At 41.0% G+C, this 13,008-nt stretch overlaps 1 long non-coding RNA gene across 1 annotated transcript; it reads right to left on the bottom strand.

Annotated features, from left to right (window-relative positions):
* Positions 1-2,399: 2,399 nt before the first annotated feature.
* LOC119477706 lies at positions 2,400-11,469 on the bottom strand. Its single transcript, XR_005204290.1, has 2 exons — positions 11,423-11,469; positions 2,400-7,450 (listed from the first exon to the last, which is right to left on the bottom strand). It is a non-coding gene; the product is annotated as an uncharacterized LOC119477706 (long non-coding RNA).
* Positions 11,470-13,008: the final 1,539 nt, after the last annotated feature.

Here is a 13,008-nt window from a genome sequence, read left to right as displayed (position 1 = left end):
TTTCAAATGTCAAGGGGGATTGTTGCTTTCAGCGGGATAATGTATCTTGATGCACATGTCAAGCCTCTTCCTCACTTTGATGTCAACAAACAAGTTGGAGCGAAAAGCCAGAAAACAACACTCTTTACCTGCCCTTGATTTTTTTATAAATCACCTCAATGTGATCTCTTCTTGCTCTGCAGCAGAAACATAAGAGTGGCAGGCAGAGAAAAAAACAACACATATATAAAGTCATTTGAGAATGTGCAGTCCACAAAACTGACATTTCCATTTTTTTTTTCTCTTCGTCCGTGTTTGGCAGTGACGTTATTAGACCTGGGATACGAGCTAAATAGCAGTGTAGAAAAAAGTGTAAAGGTTTTTTCTCTCCATTCAGTTGCCCAGTGGGGAATTGAACTCAGCAGAGCAGCATTTTATTCACAGGGCTAACGCCAATAGCCATTCCTGATCAATATGTTAGAGGGAGGTTGCAGTGAGAGGTCTCTCTGCTGAGCACGCATGCCACTCTCCTGGGATCTATGAACAAAAACTCACAGTCAGACCTATTTACTTACACTGAGTGGAACAAAAATTAGAACTGTGGCCCTAAAGAACTGACATTTCAAAAAATGTGTGTCCAGGAGTGAGAGCTGATGGTGGAAAGAGAGAGTGTTCCTGTTCAAAGATTTATTTATTTTTTAAACCGAGCAATAATCTACCCTGGGGAACGGCTTTGTGAGTCTGCTCCCCTAGTCCCCTCCTCCTTACTTTCATAATGTTGTGTTTTCAAGTTTGAAAAGGAAGAAAGTAAAATGTCACAGTCTTAAAGAGGTAACTCCTTGCTGACTCCTGTGAAGCTGACCTTTGTGCCTCTGATCACCTAATGTGGACTTAACCTTCCGCAGCAGGCAGAGATGCTCCTATTCATTCACATACTGAACGAATATATTTAATGCTTCCATGTGTTGTAAGGGAGTTTTGTGAATTGGTTTTCACAGTAATGCAGGTAGTTGAACACACTGTGAAATATTCTAATCTTTATATGCAGTAAAAACAAAACATATGTGAGCAAGCCATCTTGTTTTCACCTCCAAATCACAGGCTTTATGTTGTTTAAACTACTTCTTAGGAAAGTGTTTTTCCTTTTAGTGACACCAACAAGTCAGTTTAAATATTTTACAAGTAGATAAGACAGATTTATTCTGCAGAAATGTTCCAACTGGTCAAAGCAATACATTGGAATTAACAACCATAACTCTAGAGCGTATAAATGAAAATATCACGCTACTGTAAACCACATAAACCAAACCATGTTAAATTCCCTTGCAATACAAATAGTAGTAGAGACTTAAACACACACAATGCTTAAAGGGGAACTTTGGTATTTTTCAACCTGGACCCTATTTTCCCCTGTTTTTGTGTCTAACTGACAAATACGGACAACAAATTCTTAAATTTGTCCAATATTGAGGCATAACGTTGTAACCGGCAGCAGCTAAACAAGCAGCGAGGGCAAGTGAGCAGTGTCAGTGTAACGGTACGGTCACTAAAGTGCTTGTTTTTGCCGCTGACAGGCTCAGATTGTTATTATAAGTGTCTGACAACATTATGGAAAGGACCCTACAGAGAAATAAAACTTTTTTTCTTTACCTTTCGCTTGATCCGGTTTGTTTGTTATTGTGTCCAAGTCACGCTCAAGGAGAAGTCTACTTGTGAAATCTGAATATCCATTTACTCTGACTCAAATAAATACAGGCAGCCATCAAATTCAAAAGGCCTCATCCACATTGTTTAAATCAACTAAATATTCAGCCATGACATTGAAAATATTTTAGATAACACTAAGCTGCTCTTTCTGTACTCCAACACAACAAACTCTGCCCGGCTGGCACTCGCAAGTATTCCACTGTTTTCTTCTGGCAACACGTCACCTTGCAATATTTCAGAGCGAGACTTCTCCTTGAGCGGGATTCTTTCTATGTCAGACACTTATAATAACAATCAGAGCCTGTCTTGGCAAAAACAAGCACTTTTAGTGGTTGTAAATGACAGTGCCAGCTTGCCCCAATAGCACCATATTGCAGCCTGCCGTCTACAGCGCTCTCTCTCAATACTCGACCAGTTTCAGAAATTGTTGTCACTATTAGCCGGTTAGACACATAAACATGGGAAAATAGGGTCCAGGTTGAAAAATACCCCAGTTACCCTTTAAAATAAGCTTAGTTACTATTGTTACAAATTACAACGAAGTGACAGATGCCACCTTGGGTACGAGTGCTGGTATCTCACTGATTCTCTGCTTCCATCATGGCTTGGGATGTACCCAGTCTTCTACAACTGGCCACTGCGACACACTAGATTATTAGGTACTCTAGAGAAGAACATCCATAACAGCCCACCTCTTTGTTTTTGTTTGTGTGTTCATGTATAATAGTTATTGCATAGTGCACTGCTTAGGGGAATTACAGCTGTGCTGTTAAGGCAGCATCATGCCTCAAGAGCCCGATATAAGGGAAGCAGAGTGAGCACTTTTACACCAGGCAGCTTGGTAGAAGCATCAATTTGCCTGAAGCTGATGTGCTATACATGCATATACCAGAAGTAATTTGATTTTTTTTTTTTTGCCTTCTTTTGTAACGTTTTCCCTTTGTCTTGCTCTGGCTCAGTTAATCCCAAGTACCTGTGAAGAAAGAGGCACTGAAGAGAGATCAATGGCTCACTCCCCAAAGCATTGGCTGCCATTTCCCTGCTAGATTGGGGACCAACAGGTCATCACAGCCATTAGCATAAACAAACAAAGCTATGCCGCCACACAGGCAAAGCATCAATTACAGGAAAACAAACTAAGCCCTTATTGTGATGCCCATACACCCGCCAGACATTACAATGTGAGGGGGGATTTTGTTTATTTCCTTTTCCAATCTAAAGATTGTATAAGCCATATCTGCAATGAAATCACCTCTTCAAATATAGAGCTGTTTGGCACTGCCGCAGAATACATTATCATTGGGGACAGATTTGAGATATTTGGACAAAACATTAGCAACGTCTCTTTTGCCAACAGGCCCATTATTCATCTCTAATAGGGCAGAGCTTTGTCCTCGGTTCTCTGTAGGACAAGGATGGGAGGCATCCAAAGGTTATGAAAACCTGAGCGAACCGATGCCAAATCATCTGCCTACCAGGAAGATCATTTTGTCACGCCACTGCATACAAAACAGATGTTGTGCGCTTGTCTACGCGTGTGCACATCTCTTGTCTATATGTTCGCTGCCTTTGTGCCCGCACGTTGTGCGAGGAGATAAGTGATGTTTTCCAAATTACACACCGCCTTGTGTTTAATTTCACATTTTCCTGTCACAGCAATTAATGGAGATCAATACAAATAGACGCGGCACATCCCCCTGGAAGTCATTTGGCCAGACTTGTCCATAAGACAAGATTAAACAAAATCTCTTTTAGAAGGCTGCACAGTGAGTCATGCCATCTGTGTTTTGACATCAGCGGTGGGCATGTATTAGCTCACATCCCTGATCAATCCTCTAATCACGTTGCCAGCAGGACACCCTCTGTTGAGTGACTGACAAATAGTGTAGAACAAAAAAAAAAAAAGACACTTTAAAAAAGGGGATTATGACACTAAAACACCGACGCATACGCCCCCCAACCCCTTCCATACACACACTTCATATATAATTACCACACTTCACTCTCACTGCCCCCTTGCCCCCGTCAGTGAGCAGAGGAAAACAGATGACAGATCTCTGTTTTCTCTGCTGATTGGTAAGGGTCCATGAAGCGGAGAGCTCAATGCAGCCTCACTGATTACTATGGATTGGCTAACGGCCGGGGCTACCTAAGGTTGATTTGTTTCATCTTTGTGCCATTTATATCCTGCTGCTACTAGAACAAACTATTTCTATTCCATCTCCCTCCTCCTCCTCCTACCTGCAACCTCCTTTCACCACACACACACACACACCCTTTCCATTCATGATATCACTGGTCAGCCACTGCACATCTTCTACTGAGCTCACAACAGGGCTCTAAACGAACATTTTTCACCATCGTCCCAGAACCGTCCCGAAGTACAACCTACAAGTGGTCTTGAAATAAATGTGGACTGCCCCAAATTTAAAATCTTTGTTTTTCTACATTATGATTAGTTGATCATTCAAAGTGACCTTTAACATAAATCGAACATCAAAAGTGGTTTTAGTTTTGTTCATGAACTTGTAATTTATCCAAAACTTATTTTTATTTTAAAAAGTAGTTTTATTGTTTTGTTTTGTTTTATTTAGAATTTGCATGTTTGTTTTGATTTTGATGTTAACAATGCAGCTAAGGTAAATTCAAATATTTTTTATGTGTACAAATAAAAAAAAAAACGATTTTGCATATGAGCCCCCAAAAAGCTGGAACCGACCCTGCTAGCTGGTGCATCCTAAAGTTGGTGCATCCTAAAGTTGGCGGAGCTGCAGGACAAGATGCTTCAGTCCTGGGCAGAGATGCAGTATGTTGCCACGGAAAAAAATGCGATGGTAACGTTAATACTAGAAAGATTACCTCATTGACTTGGGAATAATTTTCCGTTGCTCCTGCGGCTGTCGTGGGGTCAGAGCCCGGCGTATATTCTGTGTGTGTGTGTGTGTGCGGGACCGGGCCAGGCACTGACAGTAGGCTACGTATGCGTGTATGTGTTTATGTTTTATAATAACGGTGCGCTACGCAAAACATGCAGTCATTTTCATCATCGTTCATTCTAATGGAGCAGGTATTTTTCTTTCAACTCTCGTCCCAAATTCATCCCAAAATTAATTTTCATCCTCCCCGATCATAATTTTTTCGCACCAGGACGATGGGACGTTCTTAAACTCGAGCCCTGGCTCACAAAAAGATAGGATGACAATTTTATGTCTCAGTTTTGGTCAAACAAGTAAAAAGTTTTGTGTCATTGAGCAAAAATATATACAGTACCATGATCACAGCTTGAAGAGTTAGCCGCTCCTGATGAGACAAGGTCAGCAGCAGCGGAACAATGTGTTGAACTTCGGGTGCACTGGATTGTTGGCACAGGGTTACATGGCATGCCGTGTACCCCCGTGTAGAGGACACCGCCGTGTTTATGCACACGCTGACGCCGGCCACAGAATCTATACCGCATTTGTGCCCCGGCCAATCCAACGCCGGCTCCCAGCACCTGAGGGATGGCCGGACAAGGCCGCGTCAACCATCAGTCACCGTTTGATTGGGCCGGGGGAGTGATTAATGAAGGGCCATGCAACAGCCGCAGATAAGATTAGACCTTCACAGGTGATGAAGGACAGGGCCTGTGGCTGCGAGCGGGGGGCTGGGGCGGTTCCCGGGACAAAACACTGCCTTCAGATGACTTGGCACACAGTAATTAAAGTTAATGATAATCCTGTCACTTTCACATACACCGTGGCATTGTGATTGAACAGCGTGTCAAGCAAAACAAAGAAAGGTAATAGGAGGCCATAATTATTCTATGATAGGTCAAAGAGAAGGCGACCATACGGCCTTGATCAAATAAAGCTACCAAATAATTTTTAGTGTTTGTACAGGACCTTGGTTGGAGAAACCTGTATTAGTGCAGTTCAGATAACGGACATAAAATATTACATAAACTTGACATTTGACTACTTTCCTGTGCCTGTCCAAATTTTGTTGCACTGACTTTTAACTGTCCTTTATGAAAGGTAAAACTAATTCTAAAAATGTATAGGCTAATACTAACTGACCCAGTTACAACTGCAGTCCGTTGCATTTAAGATTACCAGAAACACACCACAGTACAAGAGATGGGTCATGATTTTGAATTTTTCGAACAGTCATTCAATTTAAAAAAAAAAAATCGAATGGTTTATGCGACTATCATGATCTCTTAATAAATATATTTTCCCTTGTTTAACCGTCGCAGGCGCCACCCGGTAGTAAAGTTACTACCGGTACAACGTGTGGCACGTTCAGTTTGGCTCTTTTCTGTTGGGGCAGGTGTGTTTGTGTGTGTATGTGTTTGTGTGTGCCCCCCCGTAGTTTCAGCTGGTAGATCATCTGTTCAAGCGGCGGAACATCGTAAAACTTCCCTTCACTTCATTCAAACCGGACAGAAACAGAATAAAACTCATCAAAACTGTCTTGGTTTTCCACAGGTCTCCTCCACTGTTCCAACAATGTGGTCGAAATACACCCTTAATTTATAGCTTTAGATGGGAAAATGTGCCAACCCTACATGCCGTTAAAGGCACGCGGGGGATTTTCGAAAAATGATTGATTAGCTCCCCGAATAGTAATTTTGCTTGAAATGCACATCCCTACTCAGTACAATCCCCATTCAAGATGATGAGAAGCATATAAATCCTACAACTGCTACATCCAGTGAAAAGGACATAAAGCAGCAGATAGAATTTTATGATGCAGTCCACTTGAGTAAAAAATTGATCAGCACACCCAGGCTAAAAAGAGAAAGTTACCATTTACATCACATAACCTGACTGATAATTGGAATATCTCCCAACGTGAACCTAAAATTGTGGCATGACCGAGCGAGGCAAAGGAGTGCGTAGTCATCGCCGAAGCAATTTCTGAGCCCGAGTGGAAAAAGAGAGACAGAGAAGAGAGAAATGATTGCAGCGGAAATGCTACGAGTCCTCAAATTGAACCACCATAGAAATGTAACCTTGTTGCATACCACATTAAATTGCACACAAATGATGTGTGTAATGACATGCTCAGCTGAGCGAGGAATACATCAAGAGACAATTGAATCGGTCCAGAAAAATACACAATTACACGAAACATCACTGACACCGACTGCAGGAATGGGTGAGGCACGTTTCAGGGGGAAAATATGTATTACTCAGTTACCGGTGAGTTGTGAAAGTAAAGAGTCAATTGGAGAACGCTGCTGTTAAATGAATTTGTATTTGAAAAGGTGGGCTGTGGTATATAAATAGTAAGTGCAGCGCTTTGCGTGTACATTTAATTCTGACAATACGTGGTAGAAGTCAAAGAAAAGCCAACAGCAGTCTGTTTCCAGACAGCTCCGGTTTGGCAGCCTGTCAGCATTTCCATGGCATTTTACAGGTAAAGGCCAAGAAGGCAGGGAATTGCTGACAGTTTAGTAAGACCAACAAATAAGAGTTAAATGATAAGACAGGTGCAATGTACAAGGAGAGTCCCCAAGTGCCCCTTATTTCACCTTACAAGGGGCTTTCCCCATTGCTCATATTTACTACTTTCTGCACAGTCTACACCCTATACTCTCTCTCTTTCTATGTCTTTCTCACATGCACAGCCACCTCTATTCATTCTTTCCCATGCACTTGTCTCCTCTGGCTGTAATGAGCTCTCCACTCCAGCCCAGCAAGGTGTGACTGAGGTCTTCATCAAACGCACAGCAATTCGCGAGGTGCCAAGGACAGGTAAGAGTCATTCTTCTGAGGCTCCGCTGTGGAACAGAAGGGAGGGGAATAAGTTGGGGTTTGGTTATGGCGCAGCACTGGATGATTGATTGTGCCATGGATCGGTTCCCGTCTTCAGCGATTCTGGCAAAAATCAGACAGGACCTTCTGATTGCAATCATCACTTTGTACTTAACTTGCTCCAATTAGTAGAGTTTTTTTTTTAGTGGTTCAACAGCTTCTTCCATATTCCGACTGTAAAGTGGGTCACCAGACGGATAGGGGTGCCTGAATGTTGTGTTACGCCGCTGTGCATTTCCAATACATTATAGTAGTAATCATTCTCAAATGACTGCAATTAGTCAAATGTCAGGCTCGGTTTGCGCTCTCACGGAGGCTTGCTGACAAAGTAGCTCACAGGTATGTCAAAAGATTAATAGCTGTGGGATTTCATTAAGTCAGGTGCTTGAAAGAAGCAGGAGGAATAAACACAGATTAATTAAAACTTCAGTTCTTTCCCTTAAGTTTAGTCCATAATTAGGCACACAAAATATCTGTCAACAGGCTCCGGCATTGATCTGTTCCATATATATCACACTTTGCAGTCGCAGCTGACAACAGCTCTTTACTACTCTTATCGTGTCAGTTGAAGTTGTAATCATTGTTCTATTTATTGCGCAAAACATCATTTTAAGTAGATTACATAACATAATTGACGGAAAACAAATCACATCTGAAAAATAACTTTAATTTGTATAGCACCGTTCATGTAGAGATGCAGCCCAAAGTTCTTTATAAAGCAGGATTAAAAACATTACGAGTACTAGAACTAGAAATTAAGTGAAGAAAACATGATGAATGTTTGCGAAAATGAGTTTGCTTGTCTAAATTCACAGTCACACAGGGGTCAAATATAATTTTTCATTTTTCGCTCGAGTGCTGTTGCCTTCCTGAAAATATAATCATTTGTATAGTGTGTAGTGGAGTGGAGGTTTTCAAATTGGGTGGGATGTGGGACCCGAACTTGGCGTGCATAAATTAACTTTCACAAAAACAGAGACTTGATTTGAAGGGGAACCGGGCACAATCAGACACGATCCGAATGGACCCAAGGACAATTACAGCCAATGCAATCTGTGGTCGACCCAAACAGATAATAACAAGAAAGGACTCAGAAAACCAGCAGCAGCATGATGTGCTATCAATTAATAAGCACAAATGAGCACCAATGTACTGTAAGAATAATGTCGTAAGAATAAATATAATGTTACAGAAATTATTTACAAAATTTAAGTCTATTTTCCCCTCCTGAATCATCAATAAAACATGCAGTAGCCAACTAAGTGATAGACAGTATAGTTTTTCTAAAAAATGTAATATCTGTGAATCAAATTAAAAAATGTAATTGTCATTTAATAGCATACATTTTGTATAGACTACTGATTTCTTGAAATAACTTCTCCTACGGTGATGACATACTGCACAATCAATATTAGACATATTGACACAAATCCAAGACTGGTGGCCTGTGAAGGCCTCCGGTGTGTAGTATTGAAACTAATTTGCAGCATATTTGCTCTCAGACAAAATTATAGGTGTCCTACACATTAAATAGAGATGCAAAAGGGAAAATATTGCTATAATATCTGGACATTAAAAGCTGCTATTATTTACTTTCAAAAATGAAGGATTGGACTATTATTTATCTTCTCAATGGACATCATTGCTACACATAACATACTGCCTTATTGCTTTAACAGAGGTATTAAGCAGGAGTCAGTGTGGGATATTGTATTAGTTGGTCGGACGCCAAGTTACGTGACAAACAAACATCACAGCTTTTCTTTTAAAATTGATCCTATAAGGCAGCAAAAGGCCGGTAATAGCTCGGATAAAAAGCAATCAGGCTGCAGTTTTAAGTTATGGCATCTTGGCCTTGTCCAAGTGGTCAATCAATGTTCTCTTTTGCTTGTGTCCTCAGTGCATCAGCATGGGCTATAAAGCCTAGAAAACACAGACGTTAAATGGCTGTGTGGGCCCTTTGCTAGCCTGGTGTCTGGCAATCTGGCAGGGGTTTCTGGCACCCTCGGTGTCGGACCAGGACTTTAAGAGCATGTAAAGTGTAAATCTCCCAGCTGACAAACTGATCTCTGCTGGCTCCAGACCGGATTTACCACCTTGCACATAGCTGTAAGGAGCCAGCTGTAGCAACATGCTATTACTACCAGGAAGAAATATTAAAAATTATGGGTATCTTTTCGCTAATAATAACAGCGATAACTCCCAATACATGAGTCTATATAAATTGCATGACAAAAATATCCCATAAAGACAAAAAAATGCAGTAGTCTGAATTCACTGTGCAATTTAAAGTTGTAAAACTACCAGTAGGAGTCAGCTGACAAACTCTGTGAAGTGACATATCGCTGTTGTGTGGTGAGACTTTTCTTCACCTGCACCAGATTGGTATTTAGTTGACGATGCGTCACTTCCTCCCACTGTACAGAAGTGAAGCCAAAATAGCTCGGATACAAGAGCTGCCATCTTGAGATTTTGTCGTCAATTGAAGCAAGAGTCTCTACATTAGTGATCGGGCGGTGGAGCCGCCGTATCGAGCACGGACGCAGCTTGTCAGTGAAAGAGACTCACAGCTGCCAATCATGAAGTGTCTTTTTATAGCATCAAGTAACTAATTAAAACCAAACCTGGGCAAAAAATTAACACTTGAACATACATCAGCGTGATAAGAACTACCTAATGTGACGGAAGCTATCTTTGTGAAAAATGTATTTGATGTATTTGATTTATGACCTATACTGCAGCCAGCCACCAGGGGGTGATTGAGACATTTTGGCTTCACTTTTGGGGAGCTGTCATGTTGTCCACCTTTATATACATATATACTGTTCAACTGGCAATCCATTGCAGTTTTGTTGTTGAGGATGAGTGCATTTTGCTGCTGACATGAGTCAGGTCAAACTGTATAAAGGTGCATCTAGTCTTAGAGCAATTTTCATAACTATAGGCAGAGGCCCACCTGCATAGGCTCCAAAAGCACAAAACCACCTTTTATGTACATATGTCATGCTTGTTTGTTATATTTGATTATACATTATTCAACCAGTACAGCCACATATAACTGCACAGATGCAGTTTTGATCCTATTATGACAATAACGCTAGTAAAGCAGAGTATACAGTTATACTATCATCTGATATTAATAGCTGTTTTGTAGATTGCATGATGGCTTTCTCTTTTAGTAAAACTGTTCCATCCTCAGTGTCAAATTGTTAAAATTCGAGGGACGTGCTGTGTATCATCACAGCACAGTGCAATTAACCCAAACCAGGTCAAATTTTGATTAAATCATACATAACCATCATTAAACTGATGCAAAATAACAACCCAAATTCCCGTGCTCTTGTGCAATGCCTCTAGAAACTTGAATAGACTTTAAAGAGAGACACTATCTGTTGGCAGCATATTCTGTTGCAATATATTCATATTTGAGCTGCCGTATATTTCTAACTCCGAAAACCAGCCCAGTATTGCCAGGAATTACATTCCATATTGTACAAATCCAAATCTCACAATTTACATCCAATGCCAATTTACAGTGCCAACGCAGGAAAAGGGGCACCCTATTTGTAGCAAGGCGGGGTGGTGGATGGGCGTGTCTTGTAGACCATAATTACAATCTTTCACTGACCTTAACCACACCACAGCTGCCATGTAGAAAGAGTAGGGCTGTCCTCGGCCAAAGAACACACTTTACTAGCTTTAACTTTATTTTTGTGGTCCAATATTGCATGACAGCAAAGTTTGGTGAAAGGCACATTGGACATTTTGACCCTTCCGGTGATTAAACAGAGAGAGGGGTGCAAGCGTATCAGTAGAGCAGATGATAACAGTTAGAAACTGATAAGACAACTTCATCATTGGATGTGTCGGATGCTGGTTCCTTAAGCTCCTTCTATCCCCTTCCCCTCTAAAAGCAGAGAGCGATATCAAACACTGACCGGAGTAGATGGTCCTCCAAGAGGTAGCTGGTGTCCCGGTCTTCTTCTTCAAGGTACATAACAGACAAGGGAAGACATTGTTACTTGTCAAATGTAGGTGTAACCAATAACATTAATAATGGCTGCATTCCACTGAAGTGTGCCAGTAGCCAGAGTCCCAATATGGTGCATGTTGACTTACTGTCTTACTAGGACACTTAAAGCTGCAGTAGGCAGAATATGATGGCATCATTGGGCAACAAAAATTCAATAATAACCTTTCAGCATATTGTAATTCAAATGTTCTCAGAGATAACTAGACTTCTGCACCTCCTCATCGCTCCGTTTTCAGGCTTTAAAAAATCTTTTGCCAATCAAAGATCATTTCAGAGAGAGCGTTCCTATTGGCTGCTCATTCAACGGAGGCAGCTGTCAATAACTCACGAATCCGATCAAACTAGGCAGCGCTGATCAAATATGAATCAATATTCTGTTACTGTAATGCCTATTTCTTGTGTAAAAGGTTTTCAGAAACATATGTTAGGGTACTGTTTAGCTGTAAAATGAGAAAGTTTGCTCCGGCTGGTGGGCGGTGCTTGGTATTTTCTCAACTGATCTCAACATGGCTGCCGGGTCACAAACTTTCTCATTTTACAGCTAAACAAAACATTTGAGCTGCTCAGAGACGACAGGCTCCAGCTCGGCTCTGATTGGTCGTTTTCTTCCGGTCTCTGAAATATTGCAGATGCCATTGGGAGCACCGGAGGACACAGAGGCACATGATTTTTTTCAGATTACCTGTCTCATGCACTACTATCAGGGTATAGTGACCGTTTTATAAAAATATTTTTTTTTTTAATCATATTTGCTCCAATTCTACCCACTGCTGCTTTAAATAGAGTGGAGCCATAATTAATGTTATTAGTTACACCTGTGCTTTTCCTGCATTGACAAGTCAAAATGTCTGCCATGAAAAGGGCCCATTCGTCACATTCAGCTACAGCACATTTCCAGGTACACAAAAAGCAGGTAAACCATTAGTGTACAACTCTAACCCACATACAGCATCCTAATCCCCCAACAGTCGTATCATGGTTGAATTAGGCTATGCAGTAGAGTGCATATTTTCTGTACACTCGATCATACAAAGTACACTTTGAATGTGGGCTGTGTAGACATTTTAGAAAATGGGGCAATGAACATGTTTAAAGCTTTTTTTTTTAACAATATTACATAATTTTAAAGATTTACCACTCCCCATAATTACTGAATTTACATGACATTACATGAACTTACACGGCAAGTGATTCATTGTGGTGATATTGTTGCACCACATCATGTTTGCCGCAGCCATAGGCCTATTTGTCTTGCAATTAGAAACACAATGCTCCAGGCACTGCTGGGGAAACTGTCAAATAACGAATGTGGTCGCTGCTTAGGTTTCACTCACTTTTAATGAGGGGCAGACACATTACTCACAGTATGATACATGCAGAACAGACTTTGTTTTGATCCTATTTCACACACATACTTACATGCTTCAGTGTTTCCATGGTTGCCTAATGCACATCTCGCATAACTAGAAAGCTATCCCTTTAGTCTATTTG

Source organism: Sebastes umbrosus, chromosome 2, assembly GCF_015220745.1.
Source record: "Sebastes umbrosus isolate fSebUmb1 chromosome 2, fSebUmb1.pri, whole genome shotgun sequence".
NCBI classification, from domain to species: Eukaryota; Metazoa; Chordata; class Actinopteri; order Perciformes; family Sebastidae; genus Sebastes; species Sebastes umbrosus.
The sequence above is the reverse complement of the archived record's forward strand: the minus strand, read 5'-3'. Positions and strand labels throughout refer to the sequence as shown.